We start from the raw sequence: 16,266 nt of genomic DNA, 5'->3' as shown, positions 1-16,266 counted from the left end.
TTCTGCCAATGAATATCTGAGGCTCCAGAGGAGGATTTGTGATTCTTTTTCAATTTGGTTGAAACAACATCGAGAAACATGCACAGAAATAAAGAGGGATTGTGGAATGGGTAACAGATCAGCCTCATTTACATCATCAGCATCATGAAATCTTCATTCAGACGTTCCATTCCCATCCTCAGCTTTTCTCACATCTGTACAATCATATAAGAGTGGACATTGTGTTGTAACTGGGCAGATTATATAAATAGACTATGTGCACCATCAAAGGAAGTGTTGTAATATAATCTGGACGGCACCTCATGGAGAGTTGTGGATGAAACATTCAATGCAAGGTGTGCAGAGTAAACTCAGGTTATTTTAACCGTCAGACTCTTATAAATTGTTGACAGATATCAGAATATTATATGGGGGCCGCAGTAAACCAAAGTGAAGATGGAGAAATCTTTGCCTGTACCTTTGAAAAGGTCACTGGACTGAACCAAGCCGAGGAGTGGCCGAGATGGTTCCAGAGGTTTGCAAGGTATCTACTGCATCGGGTCTCGTGCAGAAGCCAGACATGGAGCAGGTCAGTACACTATTGTCTGAAATGGAGGGAGTGTGTATGCAACATCCTCATGAAGAACAGAAGGCTATGTGTGAAGAAGTTATTAAGGCACTCAAGACCTATTTTAATTGAGGAAAAATATGTCATCGTGGAGCCAAAGTTAAAACGCTGCGTTTGCTGACAACGCAACCACCAGGTGACGCTGTACTAGCACATGCGCAAATGCAGCCTCTTCCACTGAAATGTCACTGTCTGTGACATTCAGGCAGCTGCCAGGATTAAAGATGGAGCTACTCAATTTATCACAGAAAACAACTTCGACCCAAAAATCCCCTCAAAGGTTGACATCGCCGCCTCCGTCCCACCCCCAACAGTCCCCCGCTCCTTCTTGTGCATTCACCAGTTATATAGAACCAAGTCATCTTAATTCACCTAAAGTGAATTACTTTCGGAGCAGTGACTGTCATTTCATAAGCAAATATGGCACATATCTACACAATGGACATGTTTTGGTTGATACTCGGAGAACGTTGCGCTGTTTGAAGTCTCATCGGAAGGACAGCACCTCTGACAGTGCTGCACACCCTCTGTAATTCAGTGAGGTTTCATAGAGTCATAGAGTTATACAGCACAGAAACAGGCCCTTCGGCCATCATGTCCGTGCCGGCCATCAAGTACCTATCTATTCTAATTCCATTTTCCAGCACGTGGCCGTAGCCTTGTATTTTGTGGCGTTTTGAGTGCTCATCTAGATTCTTCTTAAATGTTGTGAGGGTTCCTGCCTCTACCACTCCTTCAGGCAATGTGTTCCAGATTCCAACCACCCTCGAGGTGAAACATTTCTTCCTCAAATCCCCTCTAAACAGCGCCATCCCATTCTCCGGTCGATCATTCCCCGCTTCCCCCATCCCACTCTCTGACTGCTCACTCCCCGCTTCGCCCACCACCACCCCCATCCTGCTCTCTGGCCGCTCACACTCCAGGCCATGGGCTCTGCCGCTTCCCTCCTCTCGGCCACTCGAGCCAACATTGCCCCATCACCCCGCGAGGCTCGCCTTGCTTTATCGGGTGGTGCGGTGAAGAATGATCGAATGTTGGAGCGAGAGGCCGAGAGGAGGGAAGCAGCATGGCTTAGAGCAAGTGTCTGGAGGGACGTGGGGGGGAAGCGGGGCGTGAGTGGACGGAGAGAGGGCAGTGCGGGGGTGGGGGTATAGCAAGCGGCTGGAGGGCGGGGGAGCGGGGCAGCGAGTAGCGGGCAGTGAGCGGCCTGGAGTGAGTGGCTGAGAGGGGGTAGAGAGTTTTCCCGCGCATGCGCCACTTCGTCCTGGAAGACGTAGGCTGAGCATGCGCAGCATCTCAGAGCGCAGGAGACTGTTTGTGCATGTGCGCAGCTTGGAGCACTCTGATGACGTCGGCTGGCTGCTGCATTGTCAGGAATCACTTTGAATTTAATAAGCGTACAAAACAGAAAGGGGAGAGCATTCATTCATTTATCAATGACTTGTACAATCTCACGGAGGATTGTGAATACCGCAACTTAAGGGAAGAGCTGAAGGGAGACAGGATTGTGTTCGGGGTATTAGACAACACCCTTTCAGATCATCTACAGTCCAGGGCTGATCTCACATTAACGAAAGAGTTTCAACTGAGCAGACAAACAGAGGTTAGAAAGTTTAACCAATCCGTTGTTCGAGGGGACAGGGAGAGTCTGATCTCGAGAGTTGCAGACTCAATTGAATTTGTTCAGAAAACAAAAGGAAATATTAGGGGTAAAAGACAAGAAAGACGGGAAGAGCATCTCGTGGTAGCTGCAACAAATTGCAGTAGGTGTGGCCGAGAGAGGCACAAGTGGGAAAACTGCCTCGCCAAAGAAGCTGAGTGTTTTTCCTGCAGAAATATGGGACACTTTCAGTCAGTGTGTGGCAGTAAAATACCAGCGCTGAATATAATTAAAGGGAAATCCCCAGGGAGCAAAAACATTAATAAAGTAAAGGATATCTAAAGTGTGGAAATACATTTTTTAGGTGAAATCCAGGAAATAAAGTGAGAGTTGCTGGACGGCAGAAATTCTGAAATATTTTAAGGCTTTGGTAGATAGATTCTTGAGAAACAAGGGGGTGAAAGGTTATCGGTGGCAGGTGGGAATGTGGAGTTGAGGTTACAATCAGATCAGCCATGATCTTATTGAATGGTGGAGCAGGCTCGAGGGGCCAAGTGGTCTACTCCTGCTCCTAATTGGTATGTTTGTATGTAAGAAAACATGTTCTCGATACAATGAGAACTATCATTTGTTTGGAAATGGATTTAAACCCCCTTTTATCAAAAGGTTATAGAGCTTTAATTTTTCTACAATTAACAGGCAAATCCTTGTGGAGTTGAGATTGACAGAAACAATGGGCTGGATTCTATAGAGCCCTCGACGTCGAGATCTGTGGTGGGGGTGGGGTGGGAGCCGCCTGAAGATGGCCCCGGATGAGGCCCGCCACGGACCTCAACGCCGGCAGGGCCTGGCTCGATATTGCCGGCGACGGCGAGGCCTTGTGGGGGACCCCCACCGCTCGGCAACGGGACCACAAACCTGCATTAATTATTATCCCATCACTTCCTGATATCCAGCTGCGATCTTCAGCCCAGTGGCCGGCACTGCCGTGCCTTCGGAGCCCCATCCGGGGAAATGAGGTGCAACACTGGTGGGGAGGGGGGAGAAGTTGAATTTCTCAGTGTGGGGATGGGGGGCCGGAGTCAAATTAATGTCATGGGTGTAGGGGATGGTGGGAAGGGTTATAGCTTACAGTTTGTGCAGTTTTGGGCTGAAGGTCAGATGGTAAAGGTAGGTTTTGGGAGGGAAAGGGCAAATAATTAATTTAACTGTTATTGGGGGGATAGGAGAGACGCAAAAGCAATGTATTTATTTCATTTCATTTAATCTTCCTTTAAATATTTTCCAGTGGGACTAACAGCCTTTAAAAATGGCTGACACTCCAGTACAGTACGAAGGCAGTGCTGCACTATCAGAAATGCTGTTTTTCAGGTGAGACAGAAAACTGAGGATCCCTCTGCCCTCTCAGGTGGATGTTAAAGGTACCATGGCACTATTTCAGAGAATAGAAGGGGAATTATTTCTGGGATGCTGGTCATTGTTTAACCCTGAATCAACATCACTTAAAAATAGATTATCTGGATTTTATCACATTGTTGTTTCTGGGAGCTTGCTGTGCACACATTGGCCACCATGTATCCTACATGACTCCAGTGACTACACTTGGAAAGTCCTTCATTGGCTGTAAAAGGCTTTGCAACGTCCTGTGGTCGTGAAATGCAAGTCTTGCTTTTTCCATTGTTATCAGTGTCATTGTGATCAAAATATCGGATTCGTGAACACAAAATTTAAATCAATTTCGATTAAAATAATGTAAAAGCATCTATATTCTTGCACTGTAGTTAATAATCTCCATCTTCCTATCCTTACAGAGTGTAATGTCGTCGACCCTGAAATTGATTCCAGAATCTCATAGAATCTTAGACTCATAGAAAGTTTAAGGCACAGAAAGAGGCCACTTGGCCCATCGTGTCTGTTCCACAAACAATTTCAGCCCTGTTCTGATGAAAGGTCACAGATCTGAAACGTTAACTCTGTTTCTCTCTCCACAGATGCTGCCAGACCTGCTGAGTATTTCCAGCATTTTCTGTTTTTACTTCAGATTTCCAGCATCTGCAGTATTTTGCTTCTGTGTTAATTTGAAAGTTAAAACTGACCCACCTGTCTACAATTCACACTGGGGTCTCCCATGAAATGATTCTGTATAATATTGATATCATGAATACATATTACCGACACAGAGCTTCCCATGGGGAATTGGGGTTCTGAAAACCAGCAAACTCTGCAGGAATTTCCACTGGGAGCACAAATGCACAAAATCTCCCTTTAATATATCGATTAATTTTAATTGTCCTTCTGGAAAATTATTTTGAAACAATTTAAACATCAACCCACAGCTCCATGACTGGGTCAATTATGAGGTCATCCTCTGACAGGTCATGTGACAGCTGGAGCCACAAGACATCAGAACCAGATTTGTGACTGGATTAAAACCCGGAATCCTGTCATAATGGCTTTTCAAATAAAGCTGTTGCTGTTTGAAAACACAGCAGGTAAACTTTCTGCCTGACCATGAGGGGAGCTAGGGAGAAATTTGCAAAACTCAATCCTTCAACAAAATAGTTCAAAAATCATTAATATCGAAATCATGTGAGGATTTATATGCAGTAGAGAAACAAGCAGAATAAAGAAAGTACAGAGGAGAGTGGAAAAAGGAAATGAGATCAGCAAGAGAATGTATGAGAAAAGATTAGCGAGTCACATAACTGGGAACACTGAATTCTTTTACCAACATATGGACAGTCAATGAAAGGGTGGGTCATTTCGGAGATCCTGTGGAGGCAGAGGGTGTGGCTGAGATACTAATTAAGTATCACAAAATAAGCGGATGCAGCAAATGTCACAGTAAAGGAGGAGGAAGTGAAGAAATTGGACAGGATGAAAATAGATAAAGAGGAGACAATTTCAAGGTTGGCAGCACTCACAGTAGAAAAGTCACCCAGTTTGAATGGGCTGCATCCTGGGTTGCTGAGGGAAGTTGCTGGGTTGCTGAGACTCGAACCACAATCTTTCAATCCATTGTAATGACTAACAAGGTCAAGAAAGCTATTTTATAATTAACACATGACCAAAGGAGCCATTTTGTGTTCAGTACTAATGTGCCGTGTGGAGGACACTATTTGTGCTTAAACATTAACACAACGCGGGAAGAAACGGTTACCGATTATAAGCTCTCACTCACTTGGTGCAGAGTATGAGCACCAGGGGTTACTTATGACAGTGGAAGATAACATGGCATCTCATTGGATAGCTACCACCCACTCCAAGCTGGGTAGCCCCCAATCAGTTAGGTGCTGTCCTGCCACGACCTGCTTGCTTCAATGGGTGCTTGGAGCTTAGAGAGTCATCTCTCAACAGGCGGATCGATAATCAATGCACCAAGAAAAGCAAGCTCAACAAAGAAGACACCAGTCCTTCGCATCGCAAGCTGGAATGTGAGGGCCATGTGTCCTGGCCTTACTGACACCCTTCTGCAGGTTGATGACACACACAAGACAGCTGTGATAGACAAAGAACTCACAAGGCTCAATGTGGACATTGCTGTGCTGCAAGAAACTAGACTCATTCAAAGTGGATCCCTCAAAGAGAAACACTACACTTTATTCTGGCAGGGGAAAGCCCAAGAGGCAACTCGTGAGCATGGAGTGGGTTTCACAGGAAAATACACGCCACTTGAGATGAGTGAACCACCCACAGTAGGCTCAGAGAGACTTCTTACTCTTCACGTGTCAATAAGCGTGGGCCCAGTTAATCTCATGTGCATCTATGTCCTGACACTCACCTCCACCCCAGATGTCAAGGATCAATTCTATGTGACACTTGACACTGCCATCAGTAGAATTCCCAGCACGGAGGGACTGTACCTTCTTGGAGACTTCAACGCAAGCTTGGGTACTGACTACAGCTTGGCCAACGAGCATAGGGCACCAGGGGATTTCCAAGATGAATGAAAATGGACAGAGGTTGCTGGAGCTATGCTGTCACCATGGACTCTGTGTGATAAACAGCTACTTCCAGGTCAAGCTGTGCCACAGGGTGTCCTGGAGCGATCCAAGATCACGCCACTGGCACCGGCTAGACCTTATCATCACCAGACATACCACCCTCAGCAGTGTCCTCATCACTCGCAGCCATTACAGCGCTGACTGTGACACTGACCACTCCCTGGTGTGTAGCAAGGTCAGGCTTCAGCCAAGGAAGCTTCATCTATCCATGAAGAAAGGTCGTCCTCTGATCAACACTTGACGAACCACTGATCCAGAAAGGACCCAGGAGTTCCTCAACATCCTCAAGCAGGCTCTTTCCGACAACAATGCTCAAGGCCTCAGTGCAATGTCAAAGTGGAATCATCTGTTATCAAGCAGATGGAAAGGTGAGTGGAGCATTACCTTAAACTCTACATAACAGAGAATATTGTCATTGAAGTGGCTCTCAGCGCCATTCCAGACTTCCCTGTCATGGAGGAGCTGGACAATGACCCCACCATAGTAGAGCTCAATAAGGCCATTGACCGTCTTGCCAGTGGTAAAGTCCCGGGAAATGATGGTATTCCACCTGGAATCACCAAAAGTGGAAAAGCGGCTCTGCTGCAGCATCACCATGAACTTCTGTGTCTCTGTTGGAAGGAAAGATCTGCACCTCAAAACATGCATGATGCAAACATTGTCACCTTGTACAACAATAAGGGGGAATTGCAGGGACTGCAGCAATTACCAAGGCATCTCCTTGCTAAGTATTGTGGGGAAGGTCTTTGCTCACATTGCTCTGACCAGATTGCAGACCCTGGCATCACACATCTATCCTGAGTCTCAGTGCAGCTTCAGAGCTGGTAGATCGACAGTCGACATGATTTGCTCACTTCGGCAGTTACAGGAGAAGTACTGTGAACAGTACAGACCACTCTACATTGTCTTTACATATGAACATACGAATTAGGAGAAGGAGTGGGCCGCTCGTGCCTTCGAGCCTGCTTCACCATTCAATAAGCTCATGGCTGAACTGATTACTCCACATTTCCATCTCCCTCCGATAACCTTTCACCCCCTTGCAGATAAAGACTCTATCCATCTCTCCCTTAAAAATATTCAAAGACTCTGCTTCCACCGCCTTTTGAGGAAGAAAATTCCAAAGACTCACGACCCTCTGAGGGGGAAAATTGCTCCTCATCTCTGTCTTTAATGGGTGACCCCTTATTTTTAAACAGTGACCCCCTAGCTCTAGATTCTCCCACAAGGGGAAACATCCTTTCCACATCCACCCTGTCAAAACCCCTCAGGATCTTGTATGTTTCAATCATGTCGCCTCTTTCTCTTCTAAACTCTAGTGGATACAAACCTAGCCTGTCCAATCTTTCCTCGTAAGACAGCCCGCCCATTCCATGTATTAGTCTAGTAAACCTTCTCTGTACTACCTCAATGTATTTACATCCTTCCATAAATAAGGAGACCAGTACTGTACTCAGTACTGCAGAAGTGGTCTCACCAATGTCCTGTCTAGCTGAAGCATAACCTCGCTAATATTGTATTCAATTCCCCTGGCGATAAATGATAACATTCTACTGGCTTTCCTAATTACGTGCTGTACCTGCAGACTAATCTTTTGCGATTCGTGCACTAGGACACCCAGATCCCTCTGCATCTCAGATCTCTGCAATCTCTCACCATTTAGATAATATGCTTTTTTATTCTTCCGGCCATAGTGGACAATTTCCCACTTTCCCACATTACACTCCATTTGCCAGGTCTTTGCCCATTCACTTAACCTATCTATATCCCTTTGTCGCCCCCTTATGTCCTCTTCACAACCTACTTTCCTCCCTATCTTTGTCATCAGAAAATTTAGCAACCATACTTTTGGTCCCTTCATCAAAGTCATTTCGAGAATTGTAGAATATTGAGGCCCCAGCTCAGATCCTTGTGACACACCACTCGTTACTTCTTGCCAACCAGAAAATGACCCATTTATGCTGACTCTCTGTTTCCTGTCAGCTAGCCAATCTTCTATCCATGCCAATATGTTACCCCTGACACCATGAGCTTTTATTTTCTGCAATAACCTTTGATATGGCACCTTATCCTTCTGGAAATCGAAGTACAATACATCCACCGGTACCCCTTTATCTGCAGCACATATAACTCCCTCAAAGAACTCCAATAAATTGGTTAAACATGGTTTCCCTTTCACAAAACCATGTGACTCTGCCTGGTTACCTTATTTTTTTCTAAATGCCCTGCGATAACATCTTCAGTAATCGCTCCTAACATTTTCCCTAAGACAGATGTAAAGCTAACTGGCCTGTCGTTTCCTCCTTTCTGTCTCCCTCCCTTTTTCCCTAGTTCAAGAGTGAACTATACAGTAAATGGAAAAGTCCTGGGGAAAATTGATGTCCAGAGAGATTTGGGTGTTCAGGTCCACTGTTCCCTGAAGGTGGCAACGCAGGTAAATAGAGTGGTCAAGAAGGCATACGGCATGCTTTCCTTCATCGGACGGGGCATTGAGTACAAGAGTTGGCAGGTCATGTTACAGTTGTATAGGACTTTGGTTCGGCCACATTTGGAATACTGCGTACAGTTCTGGTCGCCACATTATCTGGATGCTTTGGAGAGGGTGCAGAGGAGGTTCACCAGGATGTTGCCTGGTATGGAGGGCGCTAGCTATGAAGAGAGGTTGAGTAGATTAGGATTATTTTCATTGGAAAGACGGAGGTTGAGGGGGGACCTGATTGAGGTGTACAAAATCATGAGAGGTATAGACAGGGGGGACAGCAAGAGGCTTTTTCCCAGAGTGGGGGTTTCAATTACGAGAGGACACGAGTTCAAAGTGAAAGGGGAAATGTTTAGGGGGGATATGCGTGGAAAGTTCTTTACGCAGAGGGTGGTGGGCACCTGGAACACGTTGCCAGCGGAGGTGGTAGACGCGGGCACGATGGAGTCTTTTAAGATGTATCTAGACAGATACATGAATGGGCAGGAAGAAAAGAGATACAGAACCTTAGAAAATAGGCGACATGTTTAGAGAGAGGATCTGGATCGGCGCAGGCTTGGAGGGCCGAAGGGCCTGTTCCTGTGCTGTAATTATCTTTGTTCTTTGTTCTTTGTTCTTCTTTTTGAATAAATGAATTACATTCGCTACTTTCCAATCTAACAGAACCTTCCCGAAGCGAGGGAAGTTTGGAAAATTAAAACCAGCGCATCAACTATCTCACTAGCCACTTCAGGACCTGGCGACTTGTCAGCCCGCAGCTCCAACAATTTGTTTAGTACCACTTCCCTGGTGATTGTAATTTTCTTGAGTTCCTCCCTCCCTGCCATTTCCTGACTTACAGCGAATACTGGGATGTTATTTGTATCCTCAATAGTGAAGACCAATCCAAAGTATCTGTTCAATTCATCTGCCATCTCTTAATTATCCATTATTAATTCCCCAGACACACTTTCCATCGGACCAACACTCACTTTGTTCACACTTTTCTTTTTAATATATCTATCGAAACTCTTACTAGCTGTCTTTATATTTCTCGCGCGCTTTCTCTCGTACTCTAATTTTACTTTCCTTCTCAATCTTTTAGTCATTCTTGCTGTTTTTTATATTCTGTCCAGTCTTCTGACCTGCCTCCCATCTTTGCACAATTATAGGCTTTTTCTTTAAGTTTGATAGTATCTTTAACTGTTTTTGTTCACCACGGATGGTGAGTCCCACCTTTGGAATTTTTCTTTCTCGTTGAAATGTATCTATTCTGTGTATTCTGAAATTTTCCTTAAATGTCTGCCACTGAATCTCTATTAACTTATCCCTTAACCTAATTTGCCAGTTCACTTTAGCTAGCTCTGCTTTCATGTCCCTATAATTACCCTTATTTAAGTTTAAAATACCAGTCTGGGACCCACTCTCCTCTCCCTCAAGCAGAATGTAAAATTGAATCATATTATGATCGCTACTACTTTGGGGCACCTTCACTATGAGGTCATTACTTAATCCTATCTCGTTGCACAATGCCAGGTCTAGTAGAGCCTGCTCTCTGGTTGGCTCCAGAACTTATTTTTCCAAGAAATTATCCCAAAAACATTCTATGTACTCCTCATCTAGGCTACCTCTGCCCATCAGAATTTTCCAGTCTATATGGAGATCAAAATCCCCCATAATTATTGCTGTACCTTTCTGACAAGCTACCATTATTTCTTTTTTTATACCCCATCCTGCAGTGTGGTTAATGTTAGGTGTCCTGTACACCATTCCCACAAGTGACTTCTTGCCCGTATTATTTCTCATCTCAACCCAAACTGCTTCGACATCCTGATCTCCAGAACTCAGGTCATCCCTCTCCATTGCGCTAATACCATCATTAATTAACAGAGCTACACCGCCACCTTTTCCAAGCTTCCTGTCCTTCCTAAATCCCATGTAACCTCCAATATTCACATCCCAATCTATGTCGCCCTGCAGCCATGTCTCTGGAATGACTATCAGATCGTCCTTATTTATTCTATTTGTGCTCTCAGTTCATCTGTTTTGTTTCGAATGCTCCATGCATTCAGATACAGAACATTTAGTTTTGTCCTTTTATTATTTTTGTAACCTCTAGCCTTATCTGTTGATTTACTCTTTGATTTGTATGCTCTGTCCCTTCCTGTCACAGTCTGATTATCATTTCCCATATTTATACCGTTCTCTCTTGCCTTGTCTCTCCTCCTTGATTCACCAGATCTACCCAATTTTGATCCCATGCCCCCGCTATTCAGTTTAAAACTGTCTCTACTTCCCGAGTTATGTGGCTCGCTGGAACACCGCTCCCAGCACGGTTCAGGTGCAGACCGTCCCAATGGGACAGCCACCTCTTTCCCCAGTACTGGTGCCAATGCCCCACGAACCAGAACCCACTACTACCACACCAGTCTTTGAGCCACGCATTAATTTTTCTAATCTTATTTGTCCTATGCCAATTTGCACATGGCTCAGGTAATAATCCAGAGATGATGACCTTTGAGGTTCTCCTACTTAATTTGCCGCCTCGTTCCTCATACTGACTATGCAGAACCTCTATCCTTGTCCTGCCTATGTCGTTGGTACCGACATGGACCACGACAACTTGCTCCTCCCCCTCCCATTTTATGTTTCTCTCCAGCCCTGAGCAGACGTCCTGAATCCTGGCACCGGCAGGCAACACAGCCGTCTGGCCTCTTGCTCTTTGCTGCAGAGAACAGAGTCAATCCACCTCACTATGCTGTCTCCTACTACCACTACATTCCTTTTTTCTCACTCTTTGAGCCGCAAACTTTTTTGTTAATTTTTTTTTTCACCAGGTGGATGCATGGAGTGGACGGGGCAAGCCCCTGTTCCATTTCCCTGTCCCAAAAATCAATTTAATATTTGGGCCCCAGATAGGGGACGTATCAGATATTAAACTGATAAGAACAGATATCTTTTATTTTTATTTCCAAAATATACTTTATTCATAAAAATCTGCAAAAATTACATTGCCAGACAGTTTCAAACAGCACCAAAAAATACAAACATTGCTCGGGAGATCAGTTTCCTTCAATACTATCATGAGTTTCTTCACAACTCTTCCATTTCACTCTTGTAATGCCAATTACAGTTTCATATTTACAGTAAATGAAAATATCAACGATACAGTTCGAGGGGTTTCCCATTTATCCAGAACCTCAGTTCAGCTTGGTGGGGGGACCTTACACTGTAGTCTTTCCCCATTGAGCCTTTGCTGCGGCTGCCCCAAGCTTTAGTGCGTGCCTCAGCACGGAGTCCTGGACCTTGGAATGTGCCAGTTTGCAACATTCGGTTGTGGACAAGTCTTTGCACTGGACGACCAGCAAGTTTCGGGCAGACCAAAGGGCGTCTTTCACCGAATTGATAGTCCTCCAGCAGCAGTTGATGTTTGTCTCGGTGTGCGTCCCTGGGAACTGCCCGTAGAGCACAGACTCCTATGTTACAGAGCTGCTTGGGATGAACCTCGACAAAAACCACTGCATCTCTTTCAACACCTGCTTTGCAAAGACACATTCCAGGAGGAGGTGGGCGACAGTTTCTTCCCCACCACAGCGAACGCGGGGGCACTGTGCGGAGGGGGCGAGACTTCGGGTGTGCATGAAGGATCTGAACAGAAGGGCCCTTCTCACCACCAGCCAAGCTACATCTTGGTGCTTGTTTGAAAGTTCTGCTGATGAGGCATTACGCCAAATGACTTTGACGGTCTGCTCGGGGAACCATCCGACAGGATCCACCATCTCCTTTTCCCGTAGGGCCTTGAGGACATTCCGTGCAGACCACTGCCTGACGGACCAGTGGTCAAAGGTGTTTTCCCGCAGAAACTGCTCCACGAAGGATAGGTGGTACGGCACGGCCCAACTGCATGAAGCGTTCCGCGGCAATGTGGCCAAGCCCATCCTTCGCAACACCGGGGACAGATAGAACCTCAGCACGGAGTGACACTTGGAGTTTGCGTACTGGAGGTCTACACACAGCTTGATGCAGCCGCACACGAAGGTGGTCATCAGGATGAGGGCCACGTTGGGTACATTTTTCCCGCCCTTGTCCAGAGATTTGAACATCGTGTCCCTCCGGACCCTGTCCATTTTAGATCCCCAGATGAAGCGGAAAATGGCTCGGATGACTGCCACGGCGCAGGAGTGGGGTATGGGCCTGACATGCGCCACGTAGAGCAACAACGTGAGCGCCTCGCACCTGATGACCAGGTTCTTACCCACAATGGAGAGAGATCGCTGCCCCCACATGCCCAACTTTTGTCGTACCTTGGCTACTCGCTCCTCCCATGTTTTGGTGCACGCCCCGGCCCTTCTGAACCATATCCCCAGCACCTTCAGGTAATCTGACCTGACGATGAAGGGGACAAAGGATCGGTCAGCCCAGTTCCCAAAGAACATGGCCTCGCTCTTGCCGTGGTTAACTTTGGCTCCCGAGGTCAGTTCGAGCTGGTCGCAGATGCTCATCAGTCTGCGCACCACAGCGGATTCGAGCAGAAGACGGCGACGTCATCCATGTACAGGGAGGTTTTAACCTGAGTGCCTCTGCTGCCTGGGTTGTCACCCCTCCGATGCTCGCATCCTTCCGAATAGACTCAGCAAAGGGTTCAATACAGCAGACAAACAAGACCGGGGAGAGAGGACAGCCCTGTCTGACTCCAGATTTGATCGGGAAACTTTCCGATTCCCACCCGTTGATTGAAACTGCGCTACTGATGTTTGTGCAGAGTAGTTGGATCCAATTGCAGATTCCCTCCCAAAACCCCATTTTGGAAAGCACGTCCATGATATAGGTGTGCGATATCCTGTCAAAAGCCTTCTCCTGGTCCAGGCTGACGAGGTAGGTGTCCACCCTCCTGTCCCGTACGTAGGCGATCGAACCCCTGAGTAGCGCGAGACTATCAGAGATCTTCCTGCCGGGTACAGTACAGGTCTGATCGGGGTGAATCACCAACTCCAGAGCAGACTTGACTCGACTGGCTATGACTTTGGACAGAATCTTGTAGTCAACATTAAGCAGTGAGATGGGCCGCCAATTTCTGATTTCTGCCCTCTCCCCCTTCTGCTTGTAAATGAGGGTGATGATGCCTTTCCTCATGGATTCTGACATGCTGCCGGCCAGGAGCATAGTCTCGTATACTTCCAGCAGGTCCGGGCCGACCCAGTCCCACAGGGCCGAGTACAACTCGACCGGTAAGCCGTCGCTCCCGGGTATTTTACTCGTCTCGAAGGACTCGACGGCCTTTGTCAGCTCGTCCAGAGTTAGCGGCTTGTCCAATCTCTCCCTCCTGCTGTCGTCTAAGACCTCTGTGATAGATGACAGGAAGGACTGGGATCTTCTGCTGTCTGTGGGCTTCGCGTCATACAGCCCAGCATAAAAGGATCTGCTGATCCTTAGTATGTCGGACTGCGAAGACGTTACCAAGCCATCTTCTTCCTTCAGGCTGCTGATAACAGAGCTCTTTCTGTGTACCTTTTGGAAGAAGTAACGCGAGCACGTCTCATCCTGCTCGATGGAGTGGACTCTGGACCGGAAGATGATCTTGGAAGCCTCCTTGGCAAAGAGCGAGGCCTGCTGGCTCTTCAGCTCTTGGAGGCCCTCTTTGACCTCGACCCCCATAGACTGCAACCGGAGTAGATTTTGCATAATTTTCAGGAGTCGGGACATTTCCCTCTGTCTCTCTCTCGCCCTCTGAACACCTTTGTGGATGAAGAACCTCTTGATGTTCTCCTTGATCGCTTCCCACCAGTGAACTGGAGACTCAAAGAGGGGTTTCACGGTCCTCCAACTTTTGTAATCCCTTTTGAGTTCCTCAACGTTCTCTGGGGTCAGCAGTGTAGCATTGAGCTTCCACGTCCGTCTGCCAACCCGCTGGTCGTCCTGTAAGTGACAGTCGGCCAGTGAGAGGACGGCTTGACGTCGGTGGATCCCACTGTGACAGCACGGGACACAAACAGGAAGTCAATCCTGGAACGGGCAGACCCGTCCGATCTTGACCATGTGTATCTGCGCTGCGCTCCGTCTGCAGGCTTACTGAAGACGTCGTGCAGTTTGGCATCTTTAACTGTTTCTATTAGTAATCTGGACGTAGCGTCCAGTTTGCTGTCGTCACTGCCGGATCGTCCAGCCGCATCGATGATGCAGTTGAAGTCACCGCCTAGGATGACCGGCCTGGACGTCGCCAGCAACAGTGGGAGCTGCTGGAAGACGGTCAGCCGCTCGCTGCGTTGTACCGGGGCGTACACGTTGATCAACCGGAGCGGAGCGTTGTTGTACATCACGTCTGCTACGAGGAGGCGACCGCCCACCACCTCCTTAACTTCGGAGATAGTGAAGTTACCTCCCCGCAGCAGAATACCCAGGCCGGCGGAACGGCAATCATTACCCCCCAACCAGATCGATGGCCCGTGGGACCACCACCGCGACCACTGCCTGTAGGTGCTGAGGTGTGGTATTCCACACTCCTGCAGAAACAGTAGGTCAGCTTTGACCTTGGCAAGGTAATCCAAGGTTGAAACACATCGCGTAGTAGATTTAATGCTCCGCACATTAATGGAAGCAATTCTTACACCCATTTTTTTCTAAAAATTAGTTGTTGCTTCCCATACATTTGTCCTCGTTAGTCCCAGTCCTTCGGGATGTTCCTGCATACACATCGTGTGCGCAAGCAGTATCACGTTGGTTGGGCTCAGAAACCCCTCCTGATTTTTTCATGCAGGCTCTTTGAGCCTTAAACACTTTTTTTTATTTCCAAAATATACTTCATTCATAAAAATCTGTAAAAATTACATTGCCAAACAGTTTCCAAACAGCACCAAAAATACAAACATTGCAAGGGAGATCAGTTTCCTTCAATACTGTCATGAGTTTCTTCCCAACCCTTCCGTTTCACCATTGTCATGTCAATTACAGTTTTACATTCACAGCAATTGAGAATAACACTTACTGCAGATGTGCTTGCCCTGGATCACACTGGCATCCAGGAGCTCCCACATGCTGCAACTGTGACACATCACCTGTCCTGTCATCCTGAACGTGTTTCAATTAACTACTTAATTATTTTATTCAATTGTTTATTTTATTAAGCTTACTACTAGTTTGTTTACTATTTTAAACATTAGGACGAAAATGGACCTTAATCACTTGCCAGATACTCATCAAACATGCAGCTTCTTCCAAACCAATCAACGACCTGCTTGCCTGTGATGTCATAGCTTAACAGATCCTCACCAAACAGCTCCTTCCACTGCACCGAAGCAAGAACCAAATCCTGTCAGCTCACCCCAGCGGCTCTCTGTTTCCCTGCTCTCACTCTCCATTGTGATGTCACTCCTGCTGTGCTCCTCTCTCTCTTGCTCTGTCTCTGAGTCGGTGCTTTTGACACACTTGTTAACTCTCTGTTCCGTCATGCTCTTCTGTCTCTGGTCCAAAATCTGACTCTGGAGGGATTTGAACCCACAACCTTTGAATGCTTTACTTTATCATTGTTCAGAATTCCAACACGCTATCCATTGCGCCACAGAACCACAGCAACTTCGATGAACATCACCAAGGCCTTTGA

General features: G+C 46.7%; 1 pseudogene; it reads right to left on the bottom strand.

The window, feature by feature from the left end:
* Window positions 1-11,492: 11,492 nt before the first annotated feature.
* Window positions 11,493-11,649, bottom strand: LOC137359293 (U2 spliceosomal RNA; annotated as a pseudogene).
* Window positions 11,650-16,266: the final 4,617 nt, after the last annotated feature.

The sequence above is a fragment of the Heterodontus francisci genome, unplaced genomic scaffold (assembly GCF_036365525.1).
Source record: "Heterodontus francisci isolate sHetFra1 unplaced genomic scaffold, sHetFra1.hap1 HAP1_SCAFFOLD_146, whole genome shotgun sequence".
NCBI lineage: Eukaryota > Metazoa > Chordata > Chondrichthyes > Heterodontiformes > Heterodontidae > Heterodontus > Heterodontus francisci.
The sequence above is the reverse complement of the archived record's forward strand: the minus strand, read 5'-3'. Positions and strand labels throughout refer to the sequence as shown.